Consider the following 25,293-nt stretch of genomic DNA (forward strand, 5'->3'; position numbering starts at 1 on the left):
ACAACTATAAAGGCACTCCTGACTCTCAGAGGTAATTGCTACTATTGTCCCCATTTGGGACACCAAGAAACAGAGTCACAGAAAGCTTCAAACATTTGCCCAAGATGAAGGTTAGTGTCTGGAATCAAGCCAATGACTTCGTGGATCCAGAGCCCAGGATCTTCTTACGAATAACACGGCACTGCCCAGGCTCCCTGCTCCAAAACCCGCCTCCCTTTGGCTCAGTTCCATGGGCCCTGCGCTGCACAGATGTCGTCACTGCCTGCCTGCCCGCCCGGTGTCTGACCCCGGCACTGCTCCCTCCATCTCACACACCGCTTCCTTGGGCACACCAACCCTCACGAGGCCATTGCTGTGGGTACTCGGATGTTTACACGGAAACGCAGGTGGCAGCCCAGCTTTTTGCTATAGATGCTGCTGTCAGTGGAGGCAAAGAGCTCACAGTTGGTGGCGGAGGCCACTTCTGGTATCCTCCTTGGCTGGAGAGCTGGATGGAATCCAGTTTCCCTCTGCAACTTAGACATCCAGCATGAGAGTTATGTAAGGCCATCTGGCCTCTCAACATAGAAATGATGCCCCCGCAGTCGTACTTAATATTGTAATCTCCTGGCTCCACCAGGGAGCAGAGGCCATGGCCTGTTGTCCAACAAGTTTTGTTTCCTTACACGACAGCTACAATGGGGTGAGTAAACACCGGACCAGAAAATCTACAAAGCCCTCGTGTACTATTTCCTGACACTTGCAGGTCACCCAAATACCCCAGATCCTCCAAGTAAACAACTAGTAAGAGGAACTGAGCTGGCTCGTCTGTCAGATCCCTGATGGCAGGACGGATTTGTCCTCTCCTGCTCTCGGGATCATCCGTTCTCCTTCTGTGTGCCCTTCCCCGATTGAAGGAGACTGTTCTTTGTTTATGGGCTATGGAGTATTTGTGGCTGTCTGACGAGAACCTTCGAAACTAGAGCTCTTGGTGAGAATGGAAGCATGGCACCCATGTCTCATGAGCTCAGCTACCGAACAGCCTCATCTAGCCAAGACTGTGGCCAACACCAGGGGTCCACGCTGTTGAGTGTTGGGTCTGGAGAGCAATGCCTCCACCACTGAGAAGCTGCCCCACCACTTGTGCCCTTGTCCCCATCCAGGGGGAGGTGACGCATCCATGGGGTGAAAGCCTTGAGGGCACTAGGTGACTGTGGACCAAGCTGTGACTGGCTGGTCCTGCCCCCCAAGTGACCCATGTTACCCTCACATGCAGAAAATCCCCAAAGAGACCCCTGCTTGAGGGAATGGGTCACCTATAAGCCAACTGTCCTTGGGCCACCTAAGAAGCAACACAGTATACACAGTGAGCCACCCACTCACTACAGTATCCAAGGCTCACAGTTCCCTCATGTGACACCATGTACCCCCAGCAAAAAGAAGACCGTTACTTTGTAATTGACTTGAGAATTCTACTGAAAACACTGCCTTCCACCTTCCACTTATGAAGTTCTTTCCACTGTGTCCCCTGCTCTGCAATTGTGCAATCAGTCCAGAGCTCCCTCATGAGAAAGGAAGGGGCCGGGCAAATCCAATAAAGGAATGGCACAGCCTTTAGCACCAAGATGGTGGAAAAGTCAACTCCCAGTAGATCTTGAGCTTCAATACACACTCACCGAAATACAGCAGGATGTTAAATGGCACTCCCACAGGTCCCAGGACAGGTTCAAGGCTGACCATAAAATGTCAAAGGGTGAGTGGTGGCCCAATTTCTGGGAATCCCAACACCTTTCCCAAAGCAGTTGGAATATTCCTCCCACTTATTAGCATATGAAGATACTGAGTGCATAAAATCTAACAATCCCACAGCTCGTGGTTGCTCTCTCTGCTGAGATAGACAGCCCACACACTGTCTGTGGAGTGTGTATCTACTTTTACTTTAAACTGGAGCACCCAACCCCCATGCCTCATGGCCTTTCTGTTGCCTTCTGAAACAGCCCACTCTGTCTATGGTGTATATATCTCTCTGAATAAATCTACTTTTACTGAACTGTGGCTCTCGAATTTGTTGCTGGGCAAACCAAGGACCCACACTTGGTGAGGTGCATCCCAGGGACCCAAATACGACCTGGGATATGGCCATCCTCTCCCCCACATTTTCCTGTATCATACATTCCTTCCCAAAGGATCTCACCTTGTGCACTCCAAAATAGACAGCACTCATGTGTCCTGACAAGGATCTGCTCCTGTGTGTATCATTTCTTATTTCCACTAGAACATCAACTTCAGGAGGACAAGGATTTGGTTCTGTTCACAAAGGAAGCACCAGCACATCACAGGTGCTGGAGAAGTATTAGCTGAATGAATGAGCTGTGGGAAGTCCTGGGATTTCCACCTGGAACTCCTAGCCTCTTGGGTCCCAGCTGACTACAGGTGCTCCCTGCTACTCATGGCTGACCTCTTGCCACCACTCTCTGCTCTGCCATCACCTGAGCTGGGATGAGCTGAGATGGGCACACACCCCGGAGAGCATGGCGCATGGTTCATGCCGTTACAACACACTCGCCCCTTGACTGTTAGAGGTTACTTAGGGTGGACAAACTGAAGGCAGCACCATGTGCACCGCCCTACCCCACAACTCACTTGAAGCACCAGGACTGCACACAGGGGAAACGCTGGCCCTTTACAACCTAAGGAGAGGGACTATGGGTGAGAAGAGGGTCTCTGTCAACTAACAGTCTCTTTACAAGCCCAGTCTTAGGAAAGCTCTTTAAAGATACTTTTTGTATCATCCTTGTGTTTCTGTAATCCCTCTAGATTTTGTCATTTTAATCTACACATCAGAAATACAGATATTCTTGAAATCTCTATTGATTTTCAATGAAGAAAATCCTCAATTTCCTACACTGCTAAGAAAATTACTGCACTTTATTTAAAAAAAGCAGCTTCCTTTCATGACTTCCTATCTTCAAACACCTAATTTCACAAGAATCAGTGAAGCAGGACATGAAAATCATGCTATGCTTTATCACCTACAGGTGGGCAGGGATGAAATGAATGAGTACTGATCTCATGAGACGGGTGAGGGTGAGGAAGGACCAAGGATGAGAAACCAACATTTTCTAACCCATTTCTCTTTTTCAGAGTCCCAGACAAAACAGTGTGATTGTATCAACTAAAACAAGAATATCTGCACCCTTCTAAATGCACGCTACAACTTTACTACTACACACGGCACTCTGTCATTGACCTAAAGGCTGATGACAGCCAAGAAATTTGCAGGGATCTTATTCTGTGCGCATCCCTTTTTGTCTTTGGAACCTCAGGATATTTGCCTCCTCTCCCTGAGTGTCATTTTCCTCATCCTTCAAATGGGAGTGTAACTGTCATTCATTTGCTCAGGGTCTATTCGACAACTGGAGACGGCTTATGAAAACAACAACAACAAAAAAAGCAAAACAGAAATTCTGATCTGTGTTGTCTTCCTCCTCCTCCCTGAACATGAATGGCATCTTTCACTGAATCCCGTACTTAAGGAGTAGTTCTGATGAGGAAGTCACAGGACTGCCGTGTAACTGAGAAATGACCTGGTGTAAAAGAATGAATTGCCAGCAAATCCTCAAAACCCATAAGGGTGCAAACCCTGGGAGCTACAGGCATGGGTGGGAGTTCCTTGGTTCCCCATTTCACAAATGGGGAGAATTTTGCAGGGTCCATGAAAGACACAGATAGCCCAGTAAAACCACACCATGTTTTGGAGTACACCAGGGCCACGTCGATGCTGACCTGTACTTCTTCGTGTCCCAGAGCAAGGGCCCTGGGCAGGGGTGACTGTGCTTGAGGCTGGACAAGAACTTTCTGTTCTGTCTCTTTTGCTCTCTCTCTTCCTGCAATAAAACAACTGGTAGGACTCTGGTGGGGAGCAATATACCCACATTCTCTGGCAAGCCACACACCAGGCAGCTCTAGCTGATCTGAGAGAGGACTCTTCAATGAACATATATACATCAAAGTCAGGCAGAAGGCTGCCTGTGACCTTGGGAATCCAAACCAGCTTGTCCTCTTAATCAGGATATTAGACATCTAAAGAAAGTGTGCACCAGATGAAGACGATGCATTAGACAGCGTTGGTGGTTATGGCCAGCAGTATCTAAGGACAAGTCATGCTCTGGCAGATGGGAGCATTTTGGTTGCTTTAAGAGTTTGCTACTGAAGGGCTGGGACATTTCATTGGGCCTTGAATCTCCAGACCTCTTTACTCACAAAGGCAGACAAGTTAGGTGAGCCAGCTCAGCCTTTATTCCAACTTCCTAACCAAAATGCTATGAGGTTGAAAATATATTTCTCAGACTCTTCTGCAGCAAGGGTTCCAGATGTGGCTTTAAAAATGCCCATCAGAGATTGAGATTTACAAATATTAACAACTATATATAAAAATAGCTAAAAAAACTAAATTTCTTCTGTATAGCACAGGGAACTATATTTAATATCTTGTAATAACTTTTAATGAAAAATAATATGGAAAGGAATTCATACATATATATGTGTATATGAATGACTGGAACATTGTGCTGTACATCAGAAATTGACACATTGTAACTGACTATACTTCAAATAAAAAAAAATATATATATATATAATGCCCATCAGCAGCTTCTGAGTGTCACTTAAAGCAGAAAACCAGATGAATGGAGGCAAAGGTGGGTGGAGGAGCTACGTTATTTTGCTGGGGTGGATGCAGCGGGCCTGGCAGAGATCTAGAAGGAATGCTCACAACAGCCACTTACTGATCTGCAAATGAGTTTTGGTAATAGCTTCCTGAAATCCTCCCCACCCCTCCTGATGAGCCAGGTGTCTGGCGTTTCTCTGGAAATCACTAGGCACAGCCTGGGACTCAAAGGTAAAAATTAAAAACTGCAGTAAGGTAGCGAAGAGGCTGGCAGGACGTGTTGGACAAAAGTAGGTCAGAATCAACAAAGAATGAGGAGGGGATACAACGTGGGCTGAGGACCCTGACTACAGTTGTGGATTGTCTGTGTTAAGGACTCTGAGTCAGTATGAGTAGATGGATTGGTGTGGACTAAAATGGTGGCCATTGTTCAGATAAATATGTGATTTGGACTTTATTTATTAGAGGAGGGATTTTTTTCCCCCTTCAACATTGATCATTCCTAGGGAGCAGAAAAATACTCTGCCACACAACATCTAAGTGCAAAAGAGATGCTACGGGATGGTGGTGGTGTGAAAAATTTCAGTCCCGCAGTTCCAAGGTTTCCTTAATGAGGTTCACAGAGTTGGTACTTAAAATAAAATAAGGTACTTATAATAAAGACATCATCATATGTACATATCCTTAAAGATACACATATGGTGCTATAAGTGGGCCTGAAATGTGTTCTACATTCTAAAATCCGATGAAATATAATCAGTAGCTCAATATGCCTCTCGGCTCTATAATCATGATGTAGCTAATGATCACAGAAAACAAGATCAGCTAGTAAATTTGAAATTTGTCTTTTCCAGTGTCGAAGATAATATTTTTTGCTTTACTTAAAAAGCATTTTTTTAATTAGGACTGTCAGTGTCCATTGGTATATGGGGTTCAGTAGATATGTTCAGATGTTCTAGACAGTGAATCAGAGCAAAGACTGAGGTTTAGACAGTAGTTAAATGCCTCACCCGTGTAATCAGCATCCACATATTGCTATACTGAAAATCCTTAAAACTGAGAACTTCATTAAAGCAACTAAAAGAAAGGGAAAAAAATAGCCACAGACTAGTGGAAGATTTGTAACGTGTAAAAATGACAAAGGGCTATTCATGAGCATATTCTTAAAAACCCCTACACTTTAATAAGTAAAACAACAAACGGACAACAGGTTGCACACTTCTCCCTGTAGGAGAAGCCATGCAGATGGACTCTTATGTGAATGGGGCTGGAGCTGTAGAATTAGTTACTCTTGCAAGTAACTCAGTTAAAAACAAATGCAAATGGGATACACTTCTACAATATCTGAGTAAAAATCTTGGAAAACTTACTCCTCTGTTAAGCAATGACAATGGCAAAATTTGTTAAAATTAACCTCTGCAGAACTCTGGAAATTTAACCAAGGCTTCCAGCAATAAGGGGAATGTTTATTTGAGAAAAAATAACAGCTAAATCTCCATAAAGATAGTCAGGTTTGTCATATCGTAACTTGAACTACCCCCATCCCCGTATCCTCACCTAAATGGTGGCCTTTGAAAGCAACAGTCTCACAATCAAGGAAGAGGCAGAAGTGATTTGAAGTTACCCAAAAAATCCGCCCCCAGAGAGCTGTCACTAATTCACCTATCTCAAACTCATGCTGTGCAAACAGCCTGTCCCCAGAGTGTTTGTGGAAAACAATCAGCAGTGAGTAACTTTACAACTGCATGAGGCAGTGGTACCAGTACAGGCTAATTAGATGCTGACTAGGAAACTTAGAAGGCAAAATTGAGTATTGAGACTTTCTGGGGTTGGAGGTAGGGTTAAATAGCTCCAAAAAATTCTGAGAATTGTAGAAGTCCGTACACATGTGTGGCATATGGCAAGGAAAGATCTGAGAAAATCTTAAGCCTTCAACTCTGGCTGAACTTGAGGTTCTGCATAAGCAAGAACTAAAGTCTACAGAATAGCTGCAGACTGCCTGCCGGTGCTGAGGGCTTCCCTCAGCACGCAGGCACACAGCCACCTGGCAACAGCTCAAACGATTGGCTCCAGGCATTGAAAGAATTCACTGTCCAATCATTATTACAGTGATGACAACTAGGCTTTCTGCACACATACAGATCTCATGGCCATGCATGATAAAGAATACAGACTTTACAGAATTTGTTCAGGAAAGTAACTACATAAATAGCTGCAGCAGCAATGACAATGGAAGCAACGATAAACCCTGGAGATGAGGAAAATCTGGCTTTCAGATCTGCCATATTGTAATATTTTAAATGTCCAATTTTCAACAGAAAATTACAAGATGTACAAAGAAACAGAAAAGTTTGGCCATAACACAGGGGAGAAAGTAGTCAATAGAAACTCCCTGAGGAAACCCAGACACTGGACTTACTAGACAAAGACATAAATAAGGAATTACACATATGATTAAAGAGCTAACCGAAACCATGCCTAAAGAATTTAAGTATGTGAACATCTCATTGTACAGAGAATATCAATAGATAAAATTTACATTAAAAACCAACTGGACATTCTAGAGATACAAATATAATGACTAAAATGAAAAATTCAATAAGAGATTTCTCTGTAGATATGAACTTGTTGAAGAAAAAGTCAGTTAATTTAAAACTACTGAGATTATCCAGTCTGTGGAACAGAAAGAAAAAGGAATGAAAAAAAATAAACACTGTGTCAGAGATAGGTTGGACACCATCAACAATACCAATACACATATAATATGAGCGCCAGAAGGAAGGAGAGAAAAGAAGGGGTAGAAAAAATATATAAAGAAATAATGGCTGAAAACTTCCCAAATTTGATGAAAACATTAATTTGTACATCCCAGCAGCTCAACAAACTCCACGTGGTATGAACGTAGAGACATCGAAAATAGGCACATCAGACTAAGTGTGTCAAAAGAGAAGAACAAAGAATCTTGACAGCAGAAAGAGAAAAGAGGCTCAACATATTCAAAGGCTCCTCAGTAAGACAGTTGATTTCTCATCAAAAACCATGGAGACCAGAAGGCAGTGGGATGGTATCGTCAAAGTGATAAAAGGAAAATACTGTCACCAAGTATTTTATAGCCAACAAAATGATTCTTCAAAAAAAAAAAAAAGAAGAAATTAACACACTCCTACAAAATCTGAAAGGATCAATTGCTAGCAGGCCTGCCCTACAAGAAATACTAAGGATAGTCCAGCAGGTGTAAATGAAAAGACACTCACTTGAAAAATAAAGAGCACTACTACATGAGTAAGAAAATAAAACAGTATAAATACAGTATTACATGTACGTGTTTTCTTCTATTTGATGTAAAAGACAACTACATAAAACAATACTTATGAAACAGTGTAGATGCACTTATAAATGCATAAAGGTGTAACTTGTATGACAGTGACAGCATGAGGAGGGGGAGGGAAAAGATTGTTATCAAAGCAAAGTTTTTGTGTACTATTGAAATTAAGTTGGCATTCATGTGAATAAGATTGCTTTAAAACAATATGTTAATAATAATCTCCAGGGCAATGGAGGAGAAGGAGGAGGAGGAAGAGGAGGAGGAGGAGGAGAAGAAAAAGATAAAATAAACAACAAATTAAAATGGCACACTTGAAAATGCCTACTTTGTACAAAAAAGTGTAGTAATAGAGCATTGGGGAAATAAAAAGTCATATAGAAAGCAGATAGCAGATGTAACTTCAACCTGATAAGAAATTACATTAATGTAAATGAATTAAATATTCTAATCAAAATAGTAAAGGCAGAAATAAATGGAATAGAGAATAGATGAATAACAGAGAATAATCAACAAAAAGAAAAGTTGGTTCTTTGAAAAGATCAAGAAAATTGACAAATTTTTAGCTAATACTGAAGAAAAAAAGAGAGAAGGTTCAAATTACTAAGATGAGAAATGAAAGGAAGGATGTCACTACTGCCCTAACAAAAATAACAAGGAATATAAGGGAATACCATGAATACTTGTATAGCCAATAAATGAGATAATCTAGATGAAATGGATAAATTTCTAGAAGGATATGTGACTAAATCTAATTCAAGGAGAGATAGAAAACTCAAATAATCCTACAATAAGTAGTGACTGAAACAGTAATCCAAAACATTCCCACAAGGAAATGCTAGGCCAGTATGGCTTTGCTGGTGAATTCCATCAACTACTTAAAGAAAAAACAAAAACAAAAAACAAACAAACAAAAAAATGCTTCACAAACTCGTCTAAAAATAAAGAGGTGGGCACACTTCCCAATTCATTCAATGACACGAGTATCACACTGATACCAAAACCAGACAAAGGCATCACAAGAAAACTAAAGACTATCTCTTATGGATATAAATGCAAAAGTCCTCAACAGAATAAAAGCAAATCCAATCCAGTAACATATAAAATAGACCACAATTCAGTGGGATGTATCCAGGTATGCAAAGGCATTTCAACATACAAAAGTCAATTCATGTAATATGCCATATTAATAGAATAATAGATAAAAACTAGGAATAGAAGGGAACTTCCTCAACTTGACAGAGAACATCTATGAAAAACCTGGAGCAAAGATCATACATAATGGTGAAAGACTGAATTATTTCCTCCCAAAATCAACATTGTACTAGAGGTTCTAGTCAAAGCAAACAGACAAAGAAAATAAAGCCTCTAGATTAGAAAGAAAGAAATAAAACTATTTCAATTCCAGATGACATGATATTATACATTGAAATCACAAGGAATCCACAAAGAAAAAAGAGAGAGAGAGAGAGAAAAAAAAAACTATTAGAATTAACAACATAGTTTGACCAAAATTGTAAGACACAAATCGATATATAAAAAAGTAATTATATTTCTATACAACAGCAGTGAATAATCTAAAAATAAAATGTAGGAAACATTTTCATTTACAATAGCATCAAAAAGAATAAAATACTTAGGAATATTAAGAAAAATTTGTGGAATACTGAGGAAAATGTCTGAAACTTGTATATTGAAAACTAAAATACTACTGATAGAAGTTAAAAATGACCTAAAATAAATGGAAAGCTCTTCTGTGTTCATGGATCAGAAGCCTTATCATTGTTAGGATGGCATTTGTCCTCAAAATGACCTATAGATTCAATGCAAATCTGGCTTTTTGGGAGAAATGAGCAAACTGTTCCTAAAACTATGGAAATGCAAGATACCCAGAATAGTCAAAACAATCTTGAAAAAGAACAAAGTTTTGAAGTTTCCAAATTCAAAACTCAGTAACAAAATGGTAATCCATACAGTGTGGTACTTGCATAAGGGACACACAAATAGATTGAGAGAAAAGAACTGAGAGTCCATAAACAAACTCTTACATGTAGCCAGTTAATTTTTCGTAAAGGTTCCATGACAATCCAACGGGAAAAAAGTAATTTTTACAAAAATGATGCTGGGACACCTGAACATACACCTGGAAAGAAAGAAAACTGAACTTTTACCTTAACACCATTTATGAAAATTAACTCAAAATAAATCACAGACCTGAAATTATAAAACTTTTAGAAAATGAACAATGAGAAAATCTTCAGGATTTTGAAGTACAAATACTTCTAAGATATGACAGCAAAAGCACAAACAACAAAAGAAAATATATCAAGTGAACTGGACTTCAGTAAAATTAAACACTTCTGTGCTTCAAAGGACTTCATCAACAAAGTAAGAGGACAATCCACAGAATGGGTGAAAATATTTCCAATATTTTCCCTGATAAGGGACTTTTTATCCAGAATAGACAAAGGAGACTTAAAACATGAAAATACAAAGACAAATACAATTAAAATGGGCAAAGAATTTGAATAGATGTTTCTCCAAAGAAGACATACGAATGGGAAATAAGCACATAAAAAGATGTTCAACATCAGTAGGCATTAGGGAAACAGAAATCAAAAGCACAATGACATGCCACTTCATACCAAATAGGATGACAAATATATATGATATATGATATATAAATATGTATCTATAAACTCGGTAATAAAAAGTGTTGATGAGGATTTGGAGAAACTGGACTCCTCATACATTACTACTGGAAATATAAAATGGTGCAGTCACTTTAAAAACTACTTTAGCAATTCCTCAAAATGTTAAAAGTAGAATACATCCCAGCAATTCCATTTTTTGATATATCCTGAGAAGAACTGAAAATATGTGTTCACACAAAAACTTGTCCATGAGCATTTACAGCAGAATTATTCATCATCAACTGATAGATGGATAAGCAAAGTGGTGTATTTATAACAATGGCATATTATTTGAACACAAAAAGGACTTTGGGTACTGATATATGCTACACCATGGATGAGCCTTGACAACGTCACACTAAATGAAAGACGACAATCAAAATAGGCAGCATACTGTATGGTTCTACTTATATGAAATGCCCAGAACAGGCAAATCCGTAGAGACAGAAAGTAGAGTGGTGGCTGCTGGGGTCTAAGGGAAAGGAAGTTTAGGGAGTGACTTACTAAAGGGTACTGGTTCTTTTTGGGAGTGATGGCTACAAAACACTGAAATGTACTTAAAATCCTAATGCACAATTTCAAAGGCTGCATTTTATTGTATGTGAATTATATCTCCATAAAGCTGTTACTTTTGAAGCTGAGCCCACATATGGAGCAACTGGCCCAGCACTGACTGCAGCATCTGGAGGGGGAGTGACCCACCCACCCACCACAAAGGAAAGGATCACCTGACCCAGTGTTGGAGGGGTGCAATCTTCTTGCCGAAAGACACTGTGAGCAGCACAGACAAGGGGGCAAACAGAGCAAGGTGAGTTTGTGAAACAGGGCGAAGACACAAAGGCCTCTCAATAAAACCATTAAGAGCACACAGTCTCTAGGAGAACACATCTTTGTTTTTAAAATCTTTTTATATCTGTTTTATTCCTATTACATTTTTAATCTTTATTTTTAAACAGTCCTATATGTTTACAATTCTCATTTCATTTATATTCTCTTGGTTTTGATCTGTTATTTATTAGTCACAGTTTTCAAATATTGTATTTTGAGTTTTCTCTTCTTTTTATTAAGATTCTTAAAAGATATCTCAACTCGATTGCTATTCTGCTTCAACTTGCTCTTCTATTATTGATTATACACTCTTTTCAAACCTTCTTTTCCTCCATTCTTTTAAAATTCTCTCTCTCTCTCTTTTAAGTTTTATTCCCACATAGGCTTTAGATAGATAAATAAATAAACTCCTTTAAGGACCACAATAGATAACTGATACTCCAAAAGCCACAGGGCCAGAGAGATATGAGCAGAATGAAGAAGCAGAGGAAGTCCTGCCAATTAAAATAGCAAGAGAAATTCCCTCAAAGAACGATCAATAAAATAGACATTGATGGCCTACTAGATCAAGATTTCAAAAAAGAAGTGATCAAATTACTGAAGGAACTAAAAGAGATAGTCTTTAGAGACATAAAATATATCAAAAACAAAATAGAAGCTATAAAGAAGAGCCAAGTAGAATTGGTAAATTCATTGGCTGAAATGAGATCTGACCTAAAGGCTGTACAAAGCAGGCTAGATAATGCAGCAGAACGAATAAGTGACCTAGAAGACAGGACAACAGAATGCACCCAATCAGAACAGCTGAGAGAAAAACAAATATAAAACAATGAAAACAATATAAGGAACCTATGGGATAATATAAAGCATGCCAATCTATGCATAATAGGGGTACCAGAAGGGGAAGAAAGAACAAAGGGGATGGAAAAGGTAATTAAAGAAATCATGACTGAAAACTTCCCAAACTTAAAGAAGGAATCAGACACCCAAGCACAGGAGGATCAGAGGGTCCCAAACAGGAAGAGCCCAAAGAGAAACACGCCAAGATATATCATAAATCAAGATGGCCAGACTGAAGGATAAAGAAATGTTCCTAAAGGCAGCAAGAGAAAAACAAAGAGTGAGTTACAAGAGAAGGCTCTCAGCTGATTTCTCTACAGAAACACTACAGGCCAGAAGGGAGTGGCAAGATATATTCACAGTCCTGAATGAAAAAAAAAGATGCAGCCTAGGATACTTGCTCCAGCAAGGCTATCCTTTAGAATAGAAGGAGAGATAAAGAATTTCACAGAGAAGCAAATACTAAAAGAATTTAGCAACACTAAACCCATGCTAAAAGAAATATTGAAAGGTCTACTCTAAATAGAAAAGAAGCAGGATGCTACAGAAATGAGAATTCATGACTGTGAGAGTATTTTTCCTTTCTTCTTCTTTTTTTTTTTTAAATCTTGTTCTCAGTAGGATGGGTTTGAGATTACATTAATATCTGTTTAGTACACACAGTTACAGTAATTGGTTAACAGACTTACAAAAAAGTGTAATCACAAGCCAAAAACTTACAAGTGAGTCACAAAAACTAAATACAATACAAAGGAAAATTACCATACCACAAAAGGAAGAAGAAAGGAACCAAGAAGAAATACCAAATCAACTGCAAAAATAAATTGAAAATAGCAATAAACTCTCATCTATCATTAATTACTGTAAATGTTAATGGTCTAAATGCTCCAGTCAAAAGACATAGTAGCAGACTGGATAATAAAGCAAGAACCTTCAATACACTGCATACAAGAGACACACTTTAGGGAGAAGGACACATATAGATTGAGAGTGAATGGATGGAAAAGGATATTCCATGCAAATGGAAATGCCATAAAAGCAGGTGTAGCAGTATTGATTTCAGACAAAATAGACTTTAAAACAAGGGCCATAAAGATAGATAAATAAAGACATTTTATAATGATTAAAGGATCAATACAAGATGAAGATATTACAATCATTAATATATATGCACCCAACATGAGCACCTAAGTACATTAAACAACTACTAACAGAGATAAAGGGGGAAATTGATGGGAATACAATCATTGTCAGAAATTTTAACACCACATTAACATCACTAGACAGATCTTCCAGACAGAAAATAAATAAGGCAACAGAGAAATTAAATGATACAAGAGAATAATTGGATTTAGTGGATATTTTCAGAGCATTACAATCCCCCATAACAGAATAAACAATCTCTTAAAATGTGTGTGGAACATTTTCTAGGATTGATCATGTACTTAGTCACAAAAGAAGCCTCAACAATTTTAAGAAGATAGAAATTATCTCAAGAATCTTTTCTGACCACAATGCCATGGAAACTAGAAATCAACTTCAGAGAAACAAAGGAGAAAGAAAGGAAAGCATTGAGATTAAACAACATGCTATTAGAAAACCAATGGGTCAATGATGTAATCAAAGTTGAAATTAAAGAATACCTTGAGACAAATGAAAATGAAAACACAACCACACAAAACATATGGGACACAGCAAAAGCAGTGCTAAGAGGAAAGTTTAGGGTAATGCAGGCCTTCCTCAAAAAAGAAGAACAATACCAAATAAACAATCTAACCCACCAGCTGAAAGAACTAGAAACAGAAGAGCAAAAACACACAAAAGTCAGCAGAAGGAAGGAAATAATAAAGATCATGGAGGAAATAAATAAAATAAAGATTAAAAAAATAGAGAAAATAATCAATCAAACCAAAAGCTAGTTTTTTGAAAGAATAAATAAAATCGAAAATCCTCTGGCCGTACTCACAAAGAAGAATAAAGAGAGAGCACAAATTTGCAAAATAAGAAAGGAAAATGGAGAAATTACAACAAATAACATAGAAATACAGAATATCATATGAGAATATCATGACAAACTACATGGAAAAAAATGGATAACCTAGTGGAGATGGACAAGTTTCTGGAAACATACAGTCAACTAAGACTGAATCAAGAAGAAACTATCCACTTGAACAAATGGATCACTAGGAATGAAATTGAATTAACAATAAAAAACCTCCCTACAAATAAAAGTCCAGGACTGGACAGCTTCACCGGGGAGTTCTACCACACATACAAAGAAGAACTCATACCAGTCCTTCTCAAACTCTTCCAGAAGATTGAAAAGAAGGAATATTCCCAAACTCATTCTATGAAGCCACTATTACCCTGATACCAAAACCAGGCAAAGACACCACCAAAAAAGAGAATTACAGACTAATATCACTGATGAACACAGATGAAAAAAGTCCTTACCAAAATACTAGTAAATAAAATCCAACAGCACATAAAAAAGATAATACATCATGCTCAAGTGGGGTTCATCTCAGGGACACAAGGGTGGTTCAACATATGAAAATCAATCAATGAAATACTTCACATCAACAAGAGAAAGGACAAAAACCACATGATCATCTCAATAGATGCAGAAAACTTTTGATAAAATTCAACACCCATTTATGATAAAAATTCTCACCAAAGTGGGTATTGAGGGAACATATCTCAACATCATAAAAGCTATAGATGACAAACCTACAGCCAGCATAGCACTCAACGATGAAAACCTCAAAAGATTCCCACTAAAATCTGGGACAAGTCAAGGATTCCCACTATCACCACTCCTATTCAACATAGTCTTGGAAGTCCTGGCCACAGCAATCAGGCAAGTAACAGAAGTAAAAGGGGTCTAAATTGGAAAAGAAGAGGTAAAAGTGTCACTATATGCAGATGACACGACAATATATATAGAAAACCATAAAAGGTCCACACAAAAACTACTAGAGCTGATCGAAGAATTTAGCAAAGTAGCAGGTTACAAGATTAATGTTCAAAAATCAGTTGCATTTCTTTACACAAATGATGAGTCAACAGAAAAAGAAAGTAAAGAAACAATCCCCTTTAAAATAGCACCCAAAGTAATAAAATATCTAGGAATAAATCTAACCACAGACGTGAGAGAATTATACACAGAAAACTATAAATCATTGGTGAAGGAAATTAAAGAAGACTTTAAAAAATGGAAAGGTATCCCAAGCTCTTGGATTGCAAGAATCAATATTGTTAAATTGGTCACACTGCCCAAGGCAATCTACAGATTTAATGCAATCCCTACCAAATTATCCTGGACATATTACATAGAACTAGAACAAATCACAATAAAATTTATATGGAACCATCAAAGACATAGAATTTCCAGGGAATAACTTAAGAAAAAAAGAAAGAGGCTGGAAAAATAACTGTCCCAGACTTGAGACAATACTATAGAGTTACAGTCGTCAAGACAGCATGGTATTAGTACAAAAACAGACATACAGCCAAATGGAACAGAATAGAGAGCCCAGAAATGAGCCCAAATACTTTTGGTCAACTAATATTCAACAAAGGAGGCAAGAATATACAATGGAATAAAGATAGTCTCTTCAGCAAGATAAACATAAGACAAGATACAATAAACCTCCTAGGAGAAAATACAGGCAAAATATCTGACATACATCTCAGAAATCTTCCCCTAGGGCAGTCTACCCAAGCAATAGAAATAAAAGCAAGAATAAACAAATGGGACCTAATGAAACTTACAAGCTTCTGCACAGCAAAGGACACCTTAAGTAAAACAAAATACAACTTACAGAATGGGAGAACATTTTTGCAAATGAAACTAACAAAGGCTTGATCTCCAGAATATATAAGCAGCTCATATGACTTACTAAGAAACAACCAAATAACCCAATCCAAACATAGGCAGAAGACCAAAACAAGCAATTCTCCAAGGAAGATATACAAATGATCAATGGGCACATGAAAAAATGCTCAATATCACTAATTATCAGAGAAATGCAAATCAAAAGTACAATGAGGTATCACCTCAAACCAGTCAGAATGGCCATCATTCAAAAATCCACAAATGACATATGCTAGAGAGGCTGTGGACAAAGGGAAACCTCCGACACTTCTGGTGGGAATGCAGTTTGGTGCAGCCACTGTGGAAACAGTATTGAGTTTCCTCAAAAGACTAGGAATAGAATTGCCATATGACACAGGAATCCCACTCCTGTGCATATATCCTGAAGGAACCCTACTTCAGGATGACAGCTGCAACCCCAATATACATAGCAGCACTATTTACAATAGCCAAGACATGGAGATAGCCTAAATGTCCATCAACGGATGACTGGCTAAAGAAGTGGTATATTTATACAATGGAAAACCACTCGGCTATAAAAACTGACAATATAGGGCCATTTGCAGCAACGTGGATGCTCCTGGAGAATGTCATTCTAAGTTAAGTAAGCACGGTAACAAGGAATAAAGAGAAGTTACCTCTAAGTACAGTTATTTTGATTAAAATATACATACAGAAAGCAAGTCACCCCCACGACTGCTGCCAGGAGGAGCATCTGAATGTAATAGCCCAGCCCAAGCAAAGTAGATTCCGACCTTCTCTCCGTAGAATTTCCTGTAGAAAGACAGAAGGTAGTTTCAGAAGACACACATATTCACTCTGTAGCTTCATCCTCATGTTAATTTCTTTTTTCTTTGTTTTTTGGTGGGGCATAAATAGGTTTATTTATTTGTTTTTTAAATGGAGGCATTGGGGATTGAACCCAGTACCTCATGCATGCAAGGCATTCACTCTACCACTGAGTTATACCCTCCTTCCATCATACTAATTTCTGATTCTAAATCAAGGGGGCTTTAAGTTTAAACCTCTGACTCAATTCACACTTAAAACATATGCGCTTTCACAGCAGCCCCCAAATTCTACCGTGAAATAAGAAGTATTTTACGTATCATAGAAATACAGATCACTGGTTCACCTGCTGAAGAGAGATAAATGAGAACAGAGCAAAGGAGGGGACGAGGCCGACTCCGGAGCAGATGCAGGGGATCATCACCACTCACTGGACAGTCTGGCACATTCAACAAATCCCACCAAAGATCATTCTTAACAGGCTTGACACAAGTGGACTTCAACTACTGGCTCAGTCATCTGAGTCTGCCTTATCTCGGGAACTTCCCAGGAGCAAATGCATCGTAAACCACAGATAATAAGGAAATGGCTGATAATGATAACAACTGGGAGTGCAATGTCTCTCTGACAAAATATTTATAAAACTCATGTAGGAATGGGAGAGGGCAGGAGGGATGTGGCTGAGTAAGGAACTGCCCTGTATTCTTTTTATCTAGCACGTCGGCTGTTCCTAGGTTTCAAAAACCCTTCAATGTTACTCAGTTAATCTGGAGTAGACGGAACAGGCCAGGGAGGCAAGATTAGAAGAAAGGAGTCAGGGCACGAAGCGGTGCCAGGCTGGTCCTGAAAGGGAGACAGACACAGACAGGAAGACACAGAGGGCTTAGGGATGAGGCGGAACAATGAGGCGGCGGCTCAGGTGTGTTTGCTGCTGCTGATACTTCCCTCAGCTGGAGCACTGCTGACGCGGCAGTGCTGGGTAAAACCTGTGACTTTCCTCAGCTCTGAGTTCTCTCGGAAGCTTCCGGCTCAGTCTGGAGCTGAGATGAGCTCCGAGGGCCTAGTCTAGGGGGGACTCAGCTCTGAGAACAGCCTGGAGTCCTGAGAAACTTCACGCAGGAACCCCTAGGGCTGGACCAGCGCTCACAGGGCTGCTGTGAGACCAGCTCCATCGTCAGAGACCTGGGCGTGGACCATTCCATGGGGAAAATGGCTGAGCCCGATGCCAAATCAGATAGGAGGGACAAAGTGTGTTCATTCTCATGTGACTGGTCTTTGTGGCCTGGCTCACAGATGGCAGGCTCAGGATGGTGTCTGGCAGAGAAAACCCTGGCAATGGGTTTGAGATATCTTGGACTCTTTCTTGTTAAGCTTTTTGTAATACATTCTTATCAACTATCCATCCTGAAAATGCCACATTCAAAACTGAAAGAATGTTAGAAGTTGCTTGCTCCAACTGGCCAATGGTAAACACACCCTGCTACAGTTAGAGAGCTGGTCAGGCAGCCTCTGCCTGCATATTTACAATGACGGAGAGTTCATTACTTCCAAAGGTTACATGTCGGCAAGAATGTCAGAAAGAATTTTTGAACCTTAAACAGATGTCTGCCCCCTAGTCCTTGCTGAAAGGCTAGAAATAATGAGGATCCCTTCAAATGTAGTTTTGTCTGATTGTTATCTCTCTCTGTCAAAAACACCCCAATTCTTAACATCAATTTTTCAAAATTCAGCTTTGATTTCTTTTTATCAAACTTATACCATACATTCATTAAAGAGTCAAACAGTTCTCGAACACCGATTGTAAAAAGGAGCAGTTCCCAACAACCACCCCATTTCCTGGTCAGAAGCAACAATGTTCAGCTCCTACTGCTGACTCTTGGAATAAAAACTCCCTATTTCTGACTAATATCCTTGTAACACAGCCTACTGACTTTTTCAGCTTTATGTATCACCTATTTAACTTTCTATTTTGGAAAATGAATATTAAGCTCTCTTTCAAACCACATCTCCTCTACACACCCAAACCTTCATTCTTCCAACCTTTTGATACAAATACATTATAATTTTGATCAGCTCAGTATCCCTGCTTTACATTATTAGGACTCTCTACAGACTGTTCACAGCTGTAGCAAGTTGTCTGCTAGGCTTACTTTTTTATTCCCTACTTTGTTTTTCCTGGAGTTAATAATTGTCTTGGTGGTTCATAGCTTAGATTTCTCTGCGCTTAACAATTCAACCCCATACCTTCTCCTAATGAATAACTTTCTCAATACTTTCCAATTCACTGTCTACAAATTTCATCTCCTTGAATAAATCTCTTCAGATCTCCTTCAACCTGGATTAAAGACATGCTAGTCTTGTCACAGAGCTCAAGGGGCCACTAGTGGGAAGCAACAAGGGAATACATGGACCAGGAGAAGGGAACAGATCAACATAATTTCCTTCACAAAACATACTTAAAATAGTGGGAAAATTGTTTTCTTTACAAACACAAACACACACACCAACCCCAAAATCCCATAAAGAATGATTAAATAGCCATCAAACCCATTGCCCTGCCATCAAATTTTGTATAACATAAAACAAAAATAACAGAAGGAATATATCATATAAATATGAATCTCAAGGGGGATGGGGTACACTCAGTGGCAGAGTGTGTGCTCAGCAAGCATAAGGTCCTAGATTCAATCTTCAGTACCTCTATTAGAAAAAAACATTAGAAACAATAGAAAAATGTATCAACTTTAAATATTTACAAATATAAAAACTTCCTGTTTTAAAACTGTTCTACAGGATAATCCGGGTTAATGAGAAAGTGCCTCTTCATGACTGTGATCCTGCTGATAATTGTGGGAGGAAATTAGAGTATGACCACATGAAATAAAATCCCTTATGTAATAATGATCCCGGGTGACAATCATTATTGGCTGCTGTCATCACAAAAAAGAGAGTCAACTGGACATTATGTACCTTATGACAGGAGTACAAAACTTCATATAACAAATATTCTTGCACAAATTTGAACCTCGTTCAGATCAAGCTTTTAGGGGAGGATCAAATCACTTAGCTAAAGCCAATACATAGGATGGAGAAATAAGTCTAACCACAGGGGAGAATGAAATCAACCAAACAGGAAATAGAGAAATCCCTCAGCAATTTCAAGGAAAATGAGAAACAGGAAAATTATAGATTAGAACCCACTTGAGAGATATGCTAGCTGCAATGTGTGAACTTAGTCTGGATCCTGATTTCAACCCCAAAACTGCTTAAAAGTGTATTTTTGTGACAATCAGGGAATTATTTTGTAACCCTAAAAAAAATGAATATTCCAATTGTATTTGAAAGAGACCTTGTCATTTCACTAATGAAAGGTTAAGCTACGTAGGATTGCCTTCAAAATGATCCCGAAGTGGGGGAGGGGAAGAGGTGGAGATGAAAGTTGCAACAACAGTGACTCTGAGTTGATAATTCTGGAGATGGGTGACTGATACAGACAGGCTGGCTGTGCTGTTCTCTCTACTTCTGTACGTGTTTGTATCTTTCCATAAAATGTGAAACAAACAAAAAGACTTCAGTGATTTAAAACCCTCACTTGGAAGGTTAAGAGGTTTGCCCAAGTAGGTGGGCATCTGAATGGGGCACTGAGATTAGGAAGATCAGGCACCTGGCTCCAGGCCGACCTGGGGCTACCTTGACCCTTCTCTTCTCCTCACCATCCACAGCCAGCCCATAACTGCATCCTGTCAGCTCCACTCCCCAAACGCATTCTCCCTGGCTCCCACCATCTCTCATCTGGCCCACTCCAAGAGCCTCCGACCAGGCCTCCCTGCTTCCTGGGTCCCTGCAATTCATTCTCCACATTATCTTTGCAAATTGTGAGAGAAAATTACCTTAGTGCTTAAACTATCATGACTGCTTCTCACTGCACTTAGAGTCTACACTACTTTCCGTGCTCCTGATGCCCTTCTAAACCTCGCGTCTCATCACTCTCACCAGCGTTGGCTCCAGTATCTCCTCAAACCTGCTGAGCACATTTGTGCCTCGGGGCAATGGACAAGCTGCCTCTATTCCTGGGGTGACTTATCCCAGATCCTCAAAGACCAGCCTCCTTATCACCATCTCAGCTCACATGTAACCTTCTCAAAGATAGCTTTCTTGACTCCATTTCCCCCAAGTCTCCCATCTCAACACTGTATTATTTCCTTCATTTCAATCTGAAATTGTTTCCTTATTAGCCCGATTATTTTTGTTTGCTCAGTTGTCCTTGGCCTCCCTCCTCCCAGAAGCCTTGCACAAACAGCATAAGCTCCCGGGGAGCAGCCGGCGCTGATGCTCTGAGAATACACATGCTGAGCGCGACATTACAGTCACGTGGTGTAGTGAAACGGTGTCGAACAGCAGATAGAGCTAAGCAGTGAGAATACTTCTCTTATTTTATAATTTAAGTGAAACCTAACATTTACTCCTGTTTAATGAAGAATTTGGTAGGTCTTTGTTCCCAGTTCCTGGACGGCAACCCCTAAAGCCTTGAAATTTCCCAAGATAGGAGTGTCTTTACTATTCATGATGGACCCTTGGATGGCTTGTGTTCATGAGATAACTCAGGATGGGGACTGGCCAGCCAGAGACACCAACCATGTGATTAGAGGAGTGGGGCTTTGAGCTTTGTGACAAGTGACTGACCATCAGGAGAGGTAGGGGCTCAAATGTTAGGGCTTTGACTTACAGTTATTGTGTGGGGTAGCCATGTCAGTAGTGACCCAATAAACCATGTCTTTGTAATAAAGTCTCCAGTAAAAACTTGGGGCAACAAAGCTCAGAGCTCCTGTGAGCTTCCTGGTTGGTAACACTCTCGGAGGACTGTCACACTCAGAAGCCATGAGGGCAACCCTGAGCCCTTCCCACTGGAGTGACCTCCACAACAGCTCACCTGATGAGATCTAAGGGCTGCTTCTTGTCTATGCTTCGAGGAGGAGCACATTCCCTGTACAGAAGGCCCTGTTCGCTGGGGCAGCTGAGGTCCTCTGATGGAGGCTGAAGTTGCACTGGGAAGCAGAAGCAAACAGGTGAGCGTCACTGTCACCATGTGTTCACATGTTCTGCTAATAAAATGTGGTGCTAACACTTTGTGGTCATTTGTAAATAAGGGGCCCTCCTTTGCCAGAAGGGATGGAGGTACCATATAATTTTTCATAATTCTCACCGAGGATTAATACTAACCCCTTGAGGGTCATTTGCAAACGTGGCTGGAAAGGAACACTTGGATGTTACACTCCTGGGACCACCGTGGGTACCTGGTGAGGGCCTTGCAGATGCTTAATGTCCTACAACCGGGCCAGTCTTCCACAGCAAAAAAAACTACACCACCCAAGTGCCCAAACTGCTTCAGTGGAGGCAGCAGCCCCCTCCTTGGACACCCAGAGGAACCTGGACTCTGGCTGTTTAGGGGCAGGGTCAATTCTAAAACCCAGGCTATTTTGTCCCCACAATTCAGTAGTTATTCGGTGACAGCACATGGAATATAAACAATAAAGAAACTTGACATGATGTTATATATTTAGCTTACTCAAGAAACAAAATTTAAATCCAGTCATTCTCCTTCCCACCTGACCTACTTTCCTTTCTCCTGTACTAGAACCAGATTATTACCCACCCAGCCTTAGCATGGGTCCTGACTCCACTTACCTCCCTCCCAAACAACACATGAGATGATTCCTCAGCCTGGATGTGGAACCAGCAATTACAACAGGCTTTAGTGGAAAAGAAATGGTTGTGTGCAGATGCCAACTAAACACTGTAGAATCCTGGTGTCCCACATTAGTAATCATGACAGCTGTTTGCAAGTGTCCCCAAAGTTCATTTCAGACTCTCACTGCTAATTTTGCTCGGATATAAATATAAAACATGTGGACTGCTGGGCTGGACTGCTATGCTGAGTCTCTGATCCAGGAAGCTCAGTGTCTGCTCCCTGCAACCAGCTCCCTGTTCTGTTCATGCATGTGCATCAAGCAGCTGTTTAGTGTCCATTTTAGTATCTTAGACAGTGTATTTCAGTATGGTCTTCATCCACAAATACGTGTACCACACAGTAGTAATGATCAATCTCAGTCTTTGCTTTCTTTTGTCTTAGAGAGTCAGATAAACGGATAGCAAGGTAACAAAGTCATAGAGCGCTATAATATAGTATTTCCTTTATTTCAATGACAGGATTTATTTAAAGAGCTTAGATATAACATCTTTGCATTTATGGCATCATTTAGCGTCTGAAGCTCTTACATTTTACAAACTTCATTTCATGCGAGATGTTGTCAGTTAGAGAAGTGCTTCTGAATTTGAGGGGTTGCTGTCATCTCAGATGGAGTCCCTAAAAAATGTCAAAACTCTGCAGTATTGTCATCATGACAAGAACTCAGACAGATGAAATTTGGAAAGCCCTGTGATTTACTAGTGCACAGACAGAAAATGGTATTTCAGAGGGAAAAAGCCTGAATTACAGAAAATGATAAATGAAATGGTCTAACATGCATTTCCCTTACAAAGAACTAATACTTCTTTGGTTGATAATAACATCTGTCAGTAATTATGAAAAGAGCTGGCAAATGCATAGTACTTACTATTAGCCAGGGCTGTTCTAAAATTCAAGCAGATTCATTAATCCCCATAGCATCTCTACGAGGTGGGTACTATTATTATCCCCATTTTATTGATGAGGAACTTGATAAACACAGAGGCTAAATGACTTTTACAAGGTAGACAGCGAGAAACCAGCACAAGTGTTCCAGCCTGAGTCTATGCTCTTGGCCACTTCTACCTTTTTTTTTTTTTTTTTTGGTGGCAGGGAGATAATAAGGTAATTCTGGTGGGGGGTGGGGAGGTAATTAGGGTTATTTGTCTATTTTAGAGGAGGTGTTGGGGGCTGAACCCAGGACTTTATGCGTGCTAAGCATGCGCCCCATCACTTGAGCTGTACCCTCACCTCTCGTGTCTATGTTCTTAGATGCTAATCCACACTGCCCCACATGGTAACTCTGGGGGAAATACAGTTCATTCATTCACCCACTTGTTAAACTCAGCCTTCCTGGTGCCTGGGATTCAGCAGTGAACAAGACAACATGGTTCCTGCCCTAAATGGGCTTGTCGACTCCTGACATATTATCTTCATTTTACCCAGGAAGTAACAAGGTCAAGAAGACTCACCTTTTCCTGTTAACACCGGAGGATACATGAAGTGCTTTATTTCATTTCTGCCATTTGACTTACACCATGGGAAGGGAAAGCTGCCTTGCAGATCCCGGAGCTCACAATCCAGTTAATCCTGAATTTTTTTTAAAACTGTCCCTTACTTGATACTTGATCTGAGAAAGGATGAAGTAAACCTAAATAGATTCTAAGAAAGCGTGTGGTTTATACAGGGTAAATAACCAGCCACTGTTTACTATCCTAACAGGAATCTGTAGGCATATTTCTTTTCTTTCTCTTTTTTCATTTTTATGGGCAGCTTTTAAAAACCAAACCAAACCAACAAAACCAAATCACTTATAATTCAACAGCAGGTTCTAAATCACCCCCAAGACAGCAGCTAAACTCGGTTTAGACTTACAGTGCGGCTCCTGGTGGTTGGATTGATGAATGTATCTCTATCCTGAATATAAAATTCGTTCACGCAGCTCTTCTCAAATAGGGCAATGAAAAACTCTTGTTCCGGTTGTTGATACTTTCATCCACTTGGAGGACTTTCATAAAACAGCTGAAGGTATCAAAGGCTGAGGACACGGTTTTCAGATGATTGGGATTCAGAGGCAATTTTATGTACAGTATCTCAGCGTATGTACAGATCACCTCCCACAGGGTGTGTACATTTGCAAATACAAGCTTGTCATCCAAAACCTATATTGGGAGAATGAAAACACAAACCAGGAAACTATTTTCACATTTTTAGTACACAGATTTTTCTTACATTGCTGGTAGTTAAAGCACTTGTGCAAACACACACAGATATGACACTGGTAAAAGTGAAGATATAATGAAAATAGATTTGCAAACCATCATACATTTTTGCATTAAAGTTAATTTCTTTGTTGAAATTACTGAAAAGTTATTTAAAATCCTTACAATTCATTCATAAAATAACCAATGTTTTAGATGAAGAAAAGTAAACTTGTTAACTTTTAGTCCAAATTAGTAACTAAGAATAGAAACACGAAAAAATTCTTTGCAGGGGCACTGTAATGACAATTTTTTAAATTTCTCAAACCTAGGACTATTTACATATCTGTTCAATATAATGTTAAACAGC

General features: G+C 39.7%; 1 long non-coding RNA gene across 1 annotated transcript in view; it reads right to left on the bottom strand.

Moving 5' to 3' along the window:
- LOC135320874 (uncharacterized) overlaps positions 1-24,627 on the bottom strand; it is a 49,872-nt gene extending 25,245 nt beyond the window's left edge. The window contains exons 1-3 of the long non-coding RNA XR_010380213.1: positions 23,274-24,627; positions 21,928-22,042; positions 16,883-16,982 (exon numbers count right to left, since the gene is read on the bottom strand). This is a non-coding gene — a long non-coding RNA (uncharacterized LOC135320874). The remainder of the gene's footprint in view (positions 1-16,882; positions 16,983-21,927; positions 22,043-23,273) is intronic.
- Between the last annotated feature and the right edge of the window lie 666 nt (positions 24,628-25,293).

This window comes from Camelus dromedarius, unplaced genomic scaffold (genome assembly GCF_036321535.1).
Source record: "Camelus dromedarius isolate mCamDro1 unplaced genomic scaffold, mCamDro1.pat HAP1_SCAFFOLD_158, whole genome shotgun sequence".
NCBI lineage: Eukaryota > Metazoa > Chordata > Mammalia > Artiodactyla > Camelidae > Camelus > Camelus dromedarius.